Source organism: Carettochelys insculpta, chromosome 3 (assembly GCF_033958435.1).
Source record: "Carettochelys insculpta isolate YL-2023 chromosome 3, ASM3395843v1, whole genome shotgun sequence".
Lineage (NCBI taxonomy): Eukaryota > Metazoa > Chordata > Testudines > Carettochelyidae > Carettochelys > Carettochelys insculpta.
In genome coordinates, this window is record NC_134139.1 from 152,819,179 (window position 1) to 152,834,791 (window position 15,613).

At 51.0% G+C, this 15,613-nt stretch overlaps 1 long non-coding RNA gene across 1 annotated transcript; it reads left to right on the forward strand.

The window, feature by feature from the left end:
• The first annotated feature begins 348 nt into the window (after positions 1-348).
• On the forward strand, positions 349-7,092 carry LOC142010527 (uncharacterized). Its single transcript, XR_012644828.1, has 3 exons — positions 349-466; positions 6,022-6,089; positions 6,693-7,092. It is a non-coding gene; the product is annotated as an uncharacterized LOC142010527 (long non-coding RNA).
• Positions 7,093-15,613: the final 8,521 nt, after the last annotated feature.

Genomic DNA, 15,613 nt, shown 5'->3' on the forward strand with positions numbered 1-15,613 from the left:
CCACTTCGTCATAACCCTTCAGGCATTTTATGTTTAATTTTGTATTTAGTAAAGCTGTCGTGGGAATCTTGTTTATCCAGCCCCAGCTGTCATGATGGGAGATGTGAGGTAATCTTGGGGTTCTGTGGTATTGTGAAGAATTTCTTGGAGGCAGCTCAAGGGTTAGTTCCACTACCATGATATTTCCTTCTACCCCGGCTTTTGCAAGTGTTACTGCTCTGATCCTGAATTGTTGCAATCTGCTCTCCATCAGGACTGGGATCACGCCAGCAGGATATTGGATTTAGAAGAAACAATGCCTTCTTCGGCATCATCTAAATTTGAGATGATAAAGTCTTTTGCTCTTGGCTAATGCAGAGAGTAGAAGAAAAATAGACAGGGAGAAAGGTTGGCAGGCCAGAGTCCAAGGAAGAGTACAGCCTGGAGAGCAAGTGGCAAAGAAATGTTTCAGTAGGAATAGTAAAAAGTAAGTTCAACTTTTAAAATAAGACTCAGTCAGTGTAGAGACATAGGACTAATCCCTATTGGTGTACTTATCATTTTAATTGCAAGTCTTGCTTCCTGATGCATGCACTCTTGGAATGAAGACATTGCATGCGAATGGAGGATTTTTTAACGCATGTGGGCTACGTCTACACGTGCACCCAACTTCGAAATAGCTTATTTCGATGTTGCGACATCGAAATAGTCTATTTCGATGAATAACGTCTACACGTCCTCCAGGGCTGGCAACGTCGATGTTCAACTTCGACGTTGCTCAGCCCAACATCGAAATAGGCACAGCGAGGGAACGTCTACACGCCAAAGTAGCACACATGGAAATAAGGGAGCCAGGCACAGCTGCAGACAGGGTCACGGGGCGGACTCAACAGCAAGTCGCTCCCTTAAAGGGCCCCTCCCAGACACACTTTCATTAAACAGTGCAAGATACACAGAGCCAACAACTAGTTGCAGACCCTGTATATGCAGCACGGACCCCCAGCTGCAGCAGCAGCAGCCAGAAGCCCTGGGCTAAGGGCTGCTGCCCACGGTGACCACAGAGCCCCGCAAGGGCTGGAGAGAGAGTATCTCTCAACCCCCCAGCTGATGGCCGCCATGGAGGACCCCGCTATTTCGATGTTGCGGGACGCGGATCGTCTACACGTCCCTACTTCGATGTTGAACGTCGAAGTAGGGCGCTATTCCCATCCGCTCATGGGGTTAGCGACTTCGACGTCTCGCCGCCTAACGTCGATTTCAACTTCGAAATAGCGCCCAACACGTGTAGACGTGATGGGCACTATTTCGAAGTTACTGCCGCTACTTCGAAGTAGCGTGCACGTGTAGACGCAGCCGTGGTGTTGTAAAATAGCTATATTTAAGTGACTACTCCAAGTATCATGTAGCTTCAACTCTGCCACCATTCTCTGCCGTGTGAATGTATTTGTAGTGAGTTGTTCTGTAGTGCGTCGTATCAGCATTCCCTTTTTACAGAGGGAGAAACCAAAGCATGGGGAGGGCACTGATTTGCCCAAGTCACCTGACAGGGCAGCGGTAGAGCTGGGAATCCAAACCAGGTCTCCTGAGGCCCAGCTGAGTTCCACTGTGCACTACTGTCCCTCAAACTTGATTGCTGAGAAGCTCGGATTTTCCAGTAGCCTTAAAGACCCTCTAGACCAGGGTGAGCAAACGATTTGGTCCGAGGGCCGCACTGGGGTTCAGAAATTTTATGGAGGGTCTGATAGGGGAGTCTAGGGCAGACTGTGCCTCCCCAAAGAGCCTGGCTCCCGAACCTCCACTCCTTATCTGACTCCTACTCTCCCTGAGCACCCCCTGCTTCCCCATCTAACCCTCCCTGCTCCCCACCCACTTACCATCCCCTGGGAACCTCTGTTCTCTATCCAACTCCATCCACTGTCCCCTGACTATTTACCTGGGACCCCCTCCAATCCAGACCCCCCATTCTCTGCCCTTGGGACCCCCTGCTCCAACCCTCATGACTCTCCCTACCCATTCCAATCCCCCTGCCCTGATCCACCTCCAGGACCTCCCCTCCCTATCCCACTCCCGTGTTCCTCATCCCCTAACCACCCTCCCTAGAATTTGCCTGCTCCTCACCCCTGCAGCGCTGCAGCCATACCATCCAGAGCACTGGTGCTGGTACTGCAGGAAGCACACTGCCCAGGCTTTTGGAAAGCTGAGGCTGCCAGGGAGGGACTGGTGGCTAGGCTCCCTGGGCAGGGGCTTGGGGACTAGACAGCAGGGTCCAGTGGGCTGGACATAGCCCATGGGCCCTAGTTTTCCCCTCTGTGCTGTAGACCCAAGCACCTGGGTTTCTGTCCCAGGTGGAAAAAACTTCTCTGGTTGTAGCACTACTGACGTGTACACTAAAGGTGAGACACTGAGATACCCGACTCTTCCAGAAGCAGGAGTGGGTTCATTGAGGTTACTGACAGATTAAAGGCTCAGTGTGAGTAACAGAGGCAGAATCTATCCATAAAAGGCTAGTGCAAACTCTTCTTTAAAGTTTCTGGCCTTTGTCCAGGAGGGGCACAATAGTTACTGCTGGGGCTGCTACATTCTGAATGGCAATCGCTCCTTATTTACTAGAATCATACAAGATTAGGGTTGGAACAGATCTCAGGAGGTCATCTAGTCCAATCCCCTGCTCAATGCCGGAACATTCCAGCCAGGGCTTTCTCAAGCCTGGCCTTAAAAACCTCTAAGGATAGAGTTTCCACCATCGCCCTAGGCAACCCGTTCCTGTGCTTCATGCTGTCATAGAGACATAAAGACAAAAATAGGGGTTTTTTCACATTAACATTACAGCTATTTTAACGTTCCCTGTGGTAATAAGAATTAGAAACGAACCCCTGACATACCTACACATAAGACTTGGTTGTATTTAACCTGGAAAAGGCATTTCAAATAGAGGCAGGATTTTTTTGTTTTTTTGTTTTTGTTTGTTTGTTTGTTTGTTTTGTTTTTGTGTTTTGGGTTTTTTTTTTTCTTCAGCAATTCTCTGTTGTCACTCATGCTTGTTAAAAAGACAAGCCTCCTCACTGGCTGGTACCACTTTTAGCTAGCCTTCACAACTTTGACAAACTGTGAGACACTTGACGGTTTGGGAATCTGGGTCTTCCAGCAGTTTCACTATCTCCTGGCCTTCAATGTAAAGCATTCACTGAAGGGCTTTTATCTGAGTTACTGCTGTATGAATTATGGTCTCTCTGAAGGTCACCAATTCCTTTTAGGGATTGCTTTCCAAAGCAAAATCCTGCTTCCTTTTTTCCAGTTCATCATTACTTGCTTTCCAACACTGAAACTTCTTCCCGGTCCAACAACCTATTGCAAAACTTCTCCCTTATGAAAGCAGAGAGGGCCTGATCCAAAAACCAGGAAAGTCTTTTGTTGACTTTAATGGCCTTTAGATCAGGTCCATAAAGAAGTAATCTGAGTAGCTGCTGCAGTGACATCACCTATAAAATGTATTAGGCTGCAGTAATCAGAAATTGCTGAGATGACTTACCCACAATGCTTTGGTCCATTGTCTGCCTGTTGTCCAGTCAGTGACAGAATAATTCTCATTTGTTATATTCTCATTACTGGGCAGGATTAGACATTGCTTATTACAATTGTGATGTTACACACCCATATTTTTACAGAAATATATTTTTGAATATGAATATGCTTAACTCGAATATGCTTTGTGCAAAATGTGGCACATAACCTATCACTGGTGATAGGTTGTAACTCTCTTAATGTGTGTGCTCTGTCTATGCACATATATCACTCCTGTGTTTGAAGTTAGAAATATGAAGGATAAACCTTTCTCTAAGGTGAGTTTCTCTAGATGTGCTGATGAAAGACATTAGTAATACTCAAGAATCTTAATGGCCTGGCACTCAAGATAATTTTCTGTGATTAGTCCTGTTCTTCCTATAGGCCTGGACTATGGCTGGTTCTGCCAAGACATGCAGCCAGGTGACCTGTTGCTGGAATCCATTTTGGATGTGGTACTTTTTATGGGAGTGTGAAAGGGTAGAAACTGAACACAAAGGATTGCTGCATTGGGCAAAATCTATGGGCAGTAAACCAAACAATTGGCCATTGCCAAACACCAAGACACCCCTTATTTACTACCCAGATGACTGCTGGAATCAGACTGAACGGGAAGAAGGATTGTGTCCATGCTAGGAGGCCTACTTCGAAGCCCCCTTATTCCCATCAGCTGAAGTCCCCTTCAAAGTCCCCTTATTCCCATCAGCCTATTCCCATCAGGCCACCTACTTTGTGAGTGAAGATGATTAAAACTACTCTTAGGATAAGAAATTGTATGTAACATGTTTCTTTGGCTGTGTCTACACTAGCCCCAAACTTCGAAATGGCCATGCAAATGGCCATTTTGAAGTTTACTAATGAAGCGCTGAAATGCATATTCAGCGTTTCATTAGCATGCGGGCGGCCGCGGCACTTCGAAATTGACGCACCTTGCCGCCGCGCGGCTCGTCCCGACGGGGCTTCTTTTCGAAAGGACCCCACCTACTTCAATGCCTACTACAGCTGATGGGAATAAAGGGAATTCGAAGTAGGCAGGGTTCTTTCAAAAAGGAACCCTGTTGGGACGAGCTGCGCGGCGGCAAGGCGCGTCAATTTCGAAGTGCCGCAGCCGCCCGCATGCTAATGAAGCACTGAATATGCATTTCAGTGCTTCATTAGTAAACTTCGAAATGGCCATTTGTGTGGCCATTTCAAAGTTTGGGGCTAGTGTAGATGTAGCCTTCCAGTGATAACAGGAGCAAACAGCTTATGAGTTTGCACTGCATAAATCTTTTATGCAGAGTAAGATGGATTTATCTGGAGTTCTGGTTTGTTCTGATCCCCATTCCACCCTACTCGTAGTTCCTCATAACTTATGAATTAGTTAAGTTTATCCATGCCAAAATTCATGTGTCTCGAGCCTCATGCTAACTGCTAAAGCCAGTGTCTGACAGAATACAAACCTATAGGTTCCTTAAATGACTGATGAATATAATAAAGCAGAATATATTGCAAAGCAGTGATTATAATAGAGGAAACAGGTCCACTGGCCTACACTGGTCTTACTGGGGCTGTGCACCTGAGTGTTTTCTAGTCCTTGTGACTGGGACTTTCCAGAGCCGAGCTGTTCCCAGTGTTTTACTTGCTGTGCTGTGAGCTGTTACCTCAACTCTGTGACTTTGTGGATGGTACCCAGAGGTTCAGGCTCAGCAGGACTGGGTGATGGAGTGCCTCAGAGGGCAGGTAGGTGGGCTCAGTGGTATGATCAGCCCATTTGGTGACAATCTTGAGGGGATCTCTGTGACTGAATCTGTCAGAACAGTATTTCCTAATTACTAAATGTAAAGTCGGTGAGAAAATTTACCACACTTGAAGATATAAGTGGCCTGAGAAGACAGGGAATCAATGTAGTTAGTTGGGGCTCCATATTTGATTATGTAATCCCATTTGAGAAATTATCCAACAACTAGTTTTGATGATAAAAGAGGTGTCCATGGGGGAAAGAAAATGCTTGTGAATCCTTGGCTGGAACTGGTGATGGTTCAGATATTGCCACTTGACCTTAGAGATTCATAAATGGAATGAAGAAAAACATGGTATGTTTATGGGATATTCTTCTTCTAAAAATGTCAGCACTGATAGTGGGGGAAAGCTGGTAGAGGAGGAGTGGCTTAGTTGTCATATCCCAGAAAAGAACTCTTTTATTGACTTTGCAAGTGTAAATATATTCCTGATGATAAAAGGTTTCCTGATTTGACTAAGACTATCAATGATGCCTACATGCAGAAGTCAAATTTTATTTCTTACAATACATTTCATCACAGATGGTTCTAACATTAGGTATTTGTGAATTTAGAGCTTCTGAAAGGTCTGTGACAGACTCTTGTACTTTGAGGGCTTCAGATGAATGCAAAGGAATAAATACTATGGATTTCAGTCATGATTCTCATTGACATATTACACTGGAAATAAGTTAAGGTGCCATTATGTTTCATTTCTTAGGTGTATGAGTCTAGCTGCATACATGAAGGAAGTATTCTGTTGGCTCAGATATGAACTTGTTTGGAACAGTAAGTATAATTTGGACAATTATGCATGCAAAAAATTTCAAGCTGGAAAGCTTAAATGCAATGCTTATTTAAAAGCAAGAACTAACCATGTCAGGCTACAAATGGCCATTTCGAAGTTTACTAATGAAGCACTGAAATACATATTCAGCGCCTCACTAGCATGTGGGCGGCCGCAGCACTTCAAAATTGACGCGGCTTGCCACCACGCGGCTCGTCCAGACGGGGCTCCTTTTTGAAAGGATCCCAGCTACTTTGAAGTCCCCTTATTCCCATCTGCTCACAGGGTTAAGGGGACTTCGAAGTAGGCAGGGTCCTTTTGAAAAGGAGCCCCATCTGGAAGAGCCGCACAGTGGCAAGCCGCATCAATTTTGAAGTGCTGCGGCCACCCGCATTCTAATGAGGCGCTGAATATGTATTTCAGTGCTTCATTAGTAAACTTCGAAATGGCCATTTGCATGGCCATTTCAAAGTTTTTGGCTAGTGTAGACATGGCCTCAGTGTTACATAACTTCAACAGAAAGCAAACTTTTTTTTACTATATTGCTCGTCTTTCCTTAATATTTTTTGAAAAATACCTCTTAAAGACTGTATTTATTAAAACAGGAAAGAAAAGATGAAGCATCTTATATACTCATGTGAAATTTGATTCCAGTAGGCTCTGGGATCTATCTAAGACCAACTCACAGTAAGCCTTTATTTCCTTCTTCTGCTTTGGTTAAGGATGTTATTGTGATTAAACGGAGACAGTTGTATTCATCACATGAGATTTGTTTTCTAGCAATGATTATATACATACAGACACTCTCTCTCTCCAGCCCCCCGCCTGCTAAGCTTAAGTAACCACTATAGTCTATGGCTACAGAGTGTCTCTAAAGAAAATACAGCTTGAACCACTCTAGTTTAGCTTCCTTGGGACCTGACTGTGCCAAATGAAAGAATTTGCCTGACTATGGGAGCTCGATATTGTCTAGCCGCATTACCAACACTTCCACTGCTTACTGGGCTCTTAGAAGACATTGGGCTTGTCTACACTAGCTCCGTACTTCGAAGGGAGCATGGTAAGTAGGGTGTTGGGAGATTATTAATGAAGTGCTGTGGTGCATATGCAGCATTTCATTAAGCAAATTCCCCCTGCGGCAACTTCGAAGTGTTAAACTTCAAAGTGCCGGCTCTCATCAAGCCGCGGCTAACCCGCCGGTACTTCACAGTACCAGCAGGTGAGCCACAGCTAGACACGAGCCAGCACTTCGAAGTTGTGGTGGGGGCGGGGGTGGGTAATTTGCTTAATGAAATGCTGCACATGCATCACAGCACATCAATAATCTCCCAACACCCTACTTACCATGCAAAGTAGGGAGCTAGTGCAGACAAGCCCATTTAGGGGTAAATAACAGCAACTAACATCACAGAACTGAGAACCAGGACTGGTGGCTATAAACAACTTTATGGGACCACGGGAAACTTGGCCGCACCCATGATAAGTCATCAACCAGCTAATTAAAATCTTGACAGATTACGGATGTTGCCGGATGAGAGAGTGCTTCTTCTCAGAATAAGCATGAGAGACTGGGTGTGATTGCAGCTCATGCCAACAAATCAAGCTAGTTTTGGTCTACCTACACTGGGTACCAGAGCAGTAATGCCATACTGGTTTCCAAGATAGCGAGATGAAAGCAACCTCAGGCATATCCACATGAGCTGCAATTGCCCCCCATGATTGTAATGTAGATACACCACAGTGTGTATGGACTGTAAAAGTAGAGATGGACACCTGGTTTGAATGAAATAGCTGGCCTCCATGTTTCTTTGGAGTTCAAGACAAACAGGCTATGGAGTCCAAAAAAAGCGATGCTGATATATACATGATTATTATTGGTTTCTGAGAAATTTAGTGGTTCTAAGGCATTTATTCCCCATCCAGAAGTGAGAAGTAGGGGAAGTATCCATGAGAACCTGTGTTTGTGATAAACCCAAGCCAAGTCTGCAGACCTCAGAAAGTTGGATAAGAATCTGAACTTAGGGGTTCCTGCTGGTCCTGAGGTCTTGGAGATTCTAATTACAAAAGGGCTACGTCTACACATGCACACTACATCGAAGTAGCTAATTTCGAAGTAGAGACATCGTCTACACGTCCTCCAGGGCCAGCAACATCGATGTTCAACTTCGACGTTGCGCAGCCCAACATCGAAATAGGCGCAGCGAGGCAACGTCTACACGCCCAAGTAGCACACATCGAAATAGGGATGCCAGGCACAGCTGCAGACAGGGTCACAGGGCGGACTAGCGCTTCCGGGGCAACAGCTAGCCGCTCCCTTAAAGGGCCCCTCCCAGACACACTCAGCCTGCACAGCACACGGTCTGAGGAGCCATAGGCACACAGACCCCGGGCGCCGCAGTCATGGACCCCCAGCAGCAGCAGCAGCAGCAGCAGCAGCAGCAGCAGCCAGAGGTCCACCCAGCCCTCCCGGCAGAAGCAGGGCTTGCCCTGCTCCGTGCCATGCGGGAGGCAGCTGAGCACCTCCTTGGTACACCGGAGGAGGAGATGCCCCCAGGGCAGCAGGGCTCAACCCCTAACCCTGCAGCACCCCGCCCTCCCCCCGCCTCACACGCTGGCAGCTGTGGAGCTACCCCACCAGCACCGACTGGTGGGAGCAGCTGGTGCTTGGGGAGTGGGACGACGACCACTGGCTCAGGAACTTCAGGATGAGCCGGCAGACATTTCTGGAGCTGTGCCAGTGGCTCACCCCCGCACTCAGGCACCAGGACACCACCATGCGGCGTGCCCTCACAGTGCAGAAATGGGTCGGCATCGCTGTCTGTAAGCTGGCCACTCCCGACAGCTACCGATCCGTGGGGCAGCAGTTTGGTGTCGGCAAGGCCACCGTCGGGGCGGTGTTCATGGAGGTAAGAGAACCCACGGGGGTAGGGCAGGGCAGGGGAGGGGGGCCCGGGCAGAGGAGGGCAGGGCAGGGCAGGGGAGGCCAGGGCAGGGGAGGGCAGAGGAGGGCAGGGCAGGGCAGGGCCACGCACACTCTGCCCACCCCCCATTGGTGCTGTCCCATGTGCTTTCTCTGCAGGTTGTGCGTACCATCAACGCCATGCTCCTGCACAGGCTCATGAGGCTGGGGGACCCACATGCCACCATCGCGGCCTTTGCCACCCTGGGCTTCCCCAACTGCTTCGGCGCTCTGGATGGGACTCACATCCCCATCCGCGCCCCGCATCACAGTGGAGGACGCTACATGAATCGAAAGGGCTACCATTCTGTCATCCTCCAGGCCTTGGTGGACAGCCGGGGACGTTTCCAGGACATTTGTGTGGGCTGGCCTAGCAGCACCCACGACGCCCGGGTTTTCCGGAACTCGGGCCTGTGCTGCTGGCTGGAGGCGGGGACCTACATCCCTCAGTGGGAGATCCCTCTGGGGGACACCACCATGCCCTTCTGCGTCATCGCAGATGCGGCGTACCCCCTCCGGCCGTGGCTCATGCACCCCTACACGGGCCATCTCTCCGCCAGCCAGGAGCGCTTCAACGAGCGCCTGAACCATGCGCGCCAGGTGGTGGAGCGCTCATTTGGCCGCCTGAAGGGACGCTGGAGATGTCTCCTGACCCGCCTGGATGCGGGCCCCAACAACATCCCCCAGATTGTGGGTGCCTGCTGTGCCCTGCACAATTTGGTCGAGAGCAAGGGGGACACCTTTTTCCAGGGCTGGGCTGCAGAGGCCGGCAGGGCAGACGTCCAGCCACCTGCTGCCCCCAGTCGGCAGGTGGACCCCGAGGGGACCCGGGTCCGGGAGGCCCTGCTGGCCCACTTTGATGAAGAGGCCGCGGGGTGAACTCTGCCCAGGCCCCCTACTGCCCGCCCCTTCCTCCACCACACTCCTGCCCCAACGCCTACACCATGGAGCACCCCACCGCACCCCCCTCCCACTTGTCCTGGACAAATGACAGCACGCACTGGTGGCTGAACTTAAACATCTTTTTGGCTGTGTCTACACGTGCCCCAAACTTCGAAATGGCCATGCAAATGGCCATTTCGAAGTTTACTAATGAAGCGCTGAAATGCATATTCAGCGCTTCATTAGCATGCGGGCGGCAGCCGCGCTTCGAAATTGACGCTCCTTGCCGCCGCGCGGCGCGTCCAGACGGGGCTCCTTTTCGAAAGGACGCCGCCTACTTCGAAGTCCCCTTATTCCCATGAGCTCATGGGAATAAGGGGACTTCGAAGTAGGCAGCATCCTTTCGAAAAGGAGCCCCGTCTGGACGCGCCGCGCGGCGGCAAGGAGCGTCAATTTCGAAGCGCGGCTGCCGCCCGCATGCTAATGAAGCGCTGAATATGCATTTCAGCGCTTCATTAGTAAACTTCGAAATGGCCATTTGCATGGCCATTTCGAAGTTTGGGGCACGTGTAGACACAGCCTTTGTTTCAGAACCTTTTTTTTTTAACTGAAAATATTTGAACCAAAAACAAACTATGTACAAACATGTTGAAAAAACTAATATGTACAAAAATAAAACAATACAAAGAAACAATTATCCTGAATAATAAAAAGAAAACCAGGGAGGATAAAGGGGAGAACTATTTACATGGGGGGGGATGGGGCAAACGGGGGGCAACAAATAAATAACAGGGTCCAACTATATACAAGGGGGGGCCACGTCCCGGGCCCCTCACCCCTATAGCCCAGCACTGGGCGTTGGCGGCCGGGAGCCCCCACACGGTCGCAGCCCTGTCCGGGGCTGGGTGGGGTCGGGCCGGACTGGAAGGTAGGATGGCCGGCGAGTCTCAGGTGGCTCCAGGGGTCCCTTGGCGCTCCGGCCCTCGGCGGTGGGTGGCGGGGCGACGGCGGACGGGACGGCGATGGGCAGAGCAGCTGGTGCTGGGGCTGGTGGAGCAGGCAGGGCGGGCGATGCGGCGGCCAGCGCGGCATGGGGGGCCAGGTAGTCCACCAAGCGGTTAAATGTCTCCATGTAGGGCCCCCATGCCTCCTGGCGCCAGGCCAGCGCCCGCTCCTGCAGCTGCAGGTGCTGCTCCGCGACCTCCAGCTGCCGACGGTGGATGGCCAGCAGCTGGGGGTCCATCGCTGTCGGAGGGTAGTAGCGCGGGGTCCGCCGTCTAGCCCGCCGTGGGGCTGGTCGGTCCTCGGCCGAGGGGCTGGCCTGGAGCGATGGTCCCGGAGGGCTCTCCGGGATGACTGAGGCCTCGCCGGCGCTCTCTTCTGGTCCTTCTGATGGGGCAGGTGCGGGACACAGGAGAGGAGGCGGGGAAGAAGAATGGAGACAGGCGTTAGTATGGGCCCCGAGCCGTGGCCTTTGTCCCCCCAGCCCTGTGCTGCAGGTTCCCCATCCCCGTCCCCGGGAGATGCTGCTGTGATGGATGGGGTTCAGGGGTCCCCCTGCCCTGCACCCCGTCCCCTGGTGGGAGCGACTCTCACTTCACCCCGCAGGGTCTGATGGCAGGAGAGGTTTCTTAGGCCACAGATGCCCAGTTTCTCCCAGGAGTGACAGCACCAGCTGTCGGAAGAGACAGTCCTTCCAACCCGTCGTAGGGAGAAGACCCCAAGGGGGGCCCCTCTGGGATGTAGCTTTCCCCCTCCTCAGGCTGGCTGCCTTCCAGCTCTCCCTTCCCGTAGCCTCTACCTGTGGCCCCCGCCCTCGCCCCCCAATTCCAAGCCAGCTCGGCTCCTCCCTCCTCTTTGTTCAGGGCAGAGGTGTCACCTGCCAGCTGTAGCCCCAGGATCCTCCTTTGCCCCTGGGAGCTATTCAGCTCTTGTTGCTCATATGTAGCCTGAGTCTCCCTTTTGCACTCCCCCCACTCCATCACATGCTGCTGCTGCGGGGTGTCACACCCCCTCCTCCCTGGGGCCCCTCGAGGTTCCGCTCCCCCCTGGCCCGGGGATGGGGCATGGCACTGTAATGCGGGGTGTGGGGGGCGCAGGGGCTGATGCAGTGCTGTGAGGGCCATGGCCCTGGTGTCCTTGGGGCCATGGCCATGTGAGCATGTGGGGGGCCCTGGACACATATCTCTTACCCCCGCCCCTCAAGGCCAGGGGTGTACACCAGAGGGGGGTACCTACCTGTCGGTCCGCTCCCACGGTCCGGAGATCCCCAGGGGGCGGAGGCCCTGCTGCTGCTCCGGGATGGCAGGAGGAGGATCTGCAGCCCGGATTCTGCAGAGGAGGAGCCCCCCTCCTCCTCCTCCTCCTCCTCCTCCTGCCGCGATGTCCCGGGGGTGGCCACTCGGGGGGGGGCCCCTGGGGTGCGGGGTTTGCCTCCAGGGCAGACTCCGTCTGCAGGGCCTGCTGGGGCTCGTCGGCCGAGGTGTCAAGGGTGGCCGGAGGGGAGGAGGTGTGCCGGGGGTCCAGGATGTCCCTGAGCTCCCTGTAAAAGGGGCAAGTGACGGGGGCGGCCCCAGATCGGCTGGCCGCATCCCGGGCCCGGGACTAACCCTGCCGCAGCTCCTTCACCTTACTCCTGACGTGGTCAGGAGTGCGGGCAGGGTGACCCCAGGCAGCCAGGCCATCGGCCAGCCGAGCAAACGCATCCGCATTCCGCCTCTTGCTCCCCATTACCTGGAGCACCTCCTCTTCACTCCAGATCCCCAGCAGGTCCCGCAGCTCGGCCTCCATCCAGGAGGGGCCCCACTGCCGCTTCCCAGCCTGGGTGCCCTTCTGGCTGGGCTGTGAGCCCTGGCTCCCCTTGGGGGGGGTCCCCTGGGGGCGCTGGGGGGGCTGCCGGGCAGCCATCGCAGCTGGGTCGGGGGCTGAGGTAGGTGCAGGCTGGCCGCGTGTGCAGGCTGCTGCCTGCTCGATCCCTCAGCTTCCTGCACAAGAAGGGACGGGGAGGGGACCTTTAAGGGGCCGCTCCATGCGGCCACCAGTGAGCTGAGGGGCTGGAGAGAGCGTCTCTCAACCCCCCAGCTGATGGCCGCCATGGAGGACCCAGCAATTTCGACTTTGCGGGACGCTCAACGACTACACGGTCCCTACTTCGACGTTGAACGTCGAAGTAGGGCGCTATTCCGATCCCCTCATGAGGTTAGCGACTTCGACGTCTCGCCGCCTAACGTCGAAGTTAACTTCGAAATAGCACCCGACGCGTGTAGCCGCGACGGGCGCTATTTCGAAGTTAGTGCTGCTACTTCGAAGTAGCGTGCACGTGTAGACACGGCTAAGAAGAGCTCTTGCTTATCATTAGAAGTAATAGACCTTATTCCTCATGACAGATCTTTTTACATATGTGCATCACTAAATATTCATTACACTCCTTTCCTGGAGCAGGTGGGAAAGGTGTCTCTAAAAGACATTAAGTGATGCTTTGTGGCTGTTAAGTTTGAGGAGGCCATTAGTTAGAGCTACACGCACTTCCTGGAGTCTTCATCAAGGCACTTCACTGTTAGGACAGAAAGAAAATAGGAGAGTGAAACTGCCTGGGCAAGAGGGCGGAAAGAAAAACATTTCTGGAAGGATTATTTTTTTTTAAACTGAGTGCTTTTAAGTGGCTGAGGAAAAGGATTAAAAGTGAAGAATGTTAAAGACAAATGGAAGTTGATGCTTGAATTGTCTGTCTCCGGAGTTTCCTGAACTGACTGAATGAAAAGTTTTTTTCAGTTGAAACCTACAAAGAATTTTAAAATGGTCCCAATGGAGAACAGTGAGGATTTACATCCTTGTGTCCAGGAACTGAATAATTACTGTCAGGGAGTAAAGAAATCAAGATTCTTGGCAGTAAAAGAAAGTGGTCCAGCACAAAGTATGGGCCTTTGACTCAGAGAGTCTTTAAAGGAACGAAGATGTTAAACATGTAAAATATAGTGAATGGTATGGAACAGGGGCTTAGGTGAAAGATGAAGGGGAAGGGGAAAGACTGCCTGACTTTGGTTTTGCTGAAAGCATATTAAAAATTGTAATAACGTTTGATCATTTGTCTACAATTCACTTACAGCCAGCAAATTAATTGCACAGAAATGAGCACATTACTACTGGCATTAGATTAAAACCCTGTCATTTCATTAAACAAATGAAACTTCCTTTTTTGTGGCTGATAAAAAATTTTTACAGTTTTTCTCACATTTGTCTGGGTTTTTTTGTGAAGAGGGAGGGAAGGGTGTAGAGTTGGAGGAGGTAGGTTAATTTTAATCATATTCTTAAATGGTACAACTTGACCTGTTTGAGGAATTTGTCTAGATTTGATATTCAGCCTTGAACTGAAACAACGTTGCTGAAAAGTTTATGGTGCTTATGTAGAAAAAGCTTATGGTGCTTTCTTTATTGGTTCCCTGGGGTCTTTTGGCAGCGTTTGACCTGGTCAGTCATGACATTCTTTTGTTCTGGTTGAAATAGCTGGTAGAATTGTCTTAGACTTGGGCTGGCTTTATTCCTCTCTCCCCCATAATCTGTAATTATGTCAGGGATGAAAAACAGTGCATGGGAGAGAGTAAGGATTTAGGTGTGACCCAGTTTGACTTGCATTTAAGTCTCCTGCAGGGTTTATTCTGAGACCTTCACAGTTGCTATTGGGATTTTTTAAGCTGCATTCTTGCCTTTGAGTAAATGAAGCACAGATTTCTTTAGTGCTGCAATCTAATTCTGAGTGTTCACAGGCCTGGGTGGTAGAGACTTGCAAGAAGCTAATGTCTCAGAAGAACAAATGTTACTAAATTGGTCCTAAGATGTCTGGTAGGCATCTCTCCTTCCCCTGAACCTGTCATTCCCAGTGTTTTGGACAGACCAGTGGAGTTTCTTGAGGCCCATGCCACTCCCTGTATTTCTCTGCAGAAGAGAGAAATCTATGCTATTTTCAGAAGGGCTGATCCAAGTGGTTTTGCACCTCTGGGGTATTTTCTCAAAGCTGCTCACTTCTGCAGGGGGAATTAATACTGTAGGTTATGCAGCTGAGAGAAATGAAAAGCCCACCAAGAAGAGGGAAGCGGCAGGCAGAATGCTAACTCCTTTCAGTAGGAGGAGGTCCAGCTGGCTGAAGGAGCTCACCATGGCTAGGGCTAATGTGGTCACAAGCACGGCTGGGAATTGTCTTGAAAGGCATTGGCTGTCATGGCCTGAGGAAAATGTAACCAGAAAGAGCATCACAAGGAGTCACCTTAGGAAACAGGGGAGAAGGACAGTCTTGGCTCAGTGCAGATGCTGCCTAGTGATGTTGGATCTCACGGCTGCACCTCATTGTAGAGAGGGAGGGCTCACTCCCTCCTCCCCGTGATGCCAGTTAGGACAGGGGTGGAGAAACCCATTTATCATTGATAAAAGGGCAGTTAAGGTCGGGGAGGAAGAGGGACTGCCAAACCCTGCCACACACACTGCATGAGCCCTGAGAGAAGGCAAAGATTGTTCAGCGCAAGGATGGCCAAGATGCTTGTTGGCTTCCAGGAGGGCCAAGTGCAAGGATTGTTTAGCCTTGGGAGGGCCAACAGACTACTGAGCCAAAGGAACTGGGAGGAGCTGGAACTGGGAGGAGCTTCTACTTTGCCAAAAAGGCCAGAGGTCCATAGCACCTTACCTTCCGAGGGA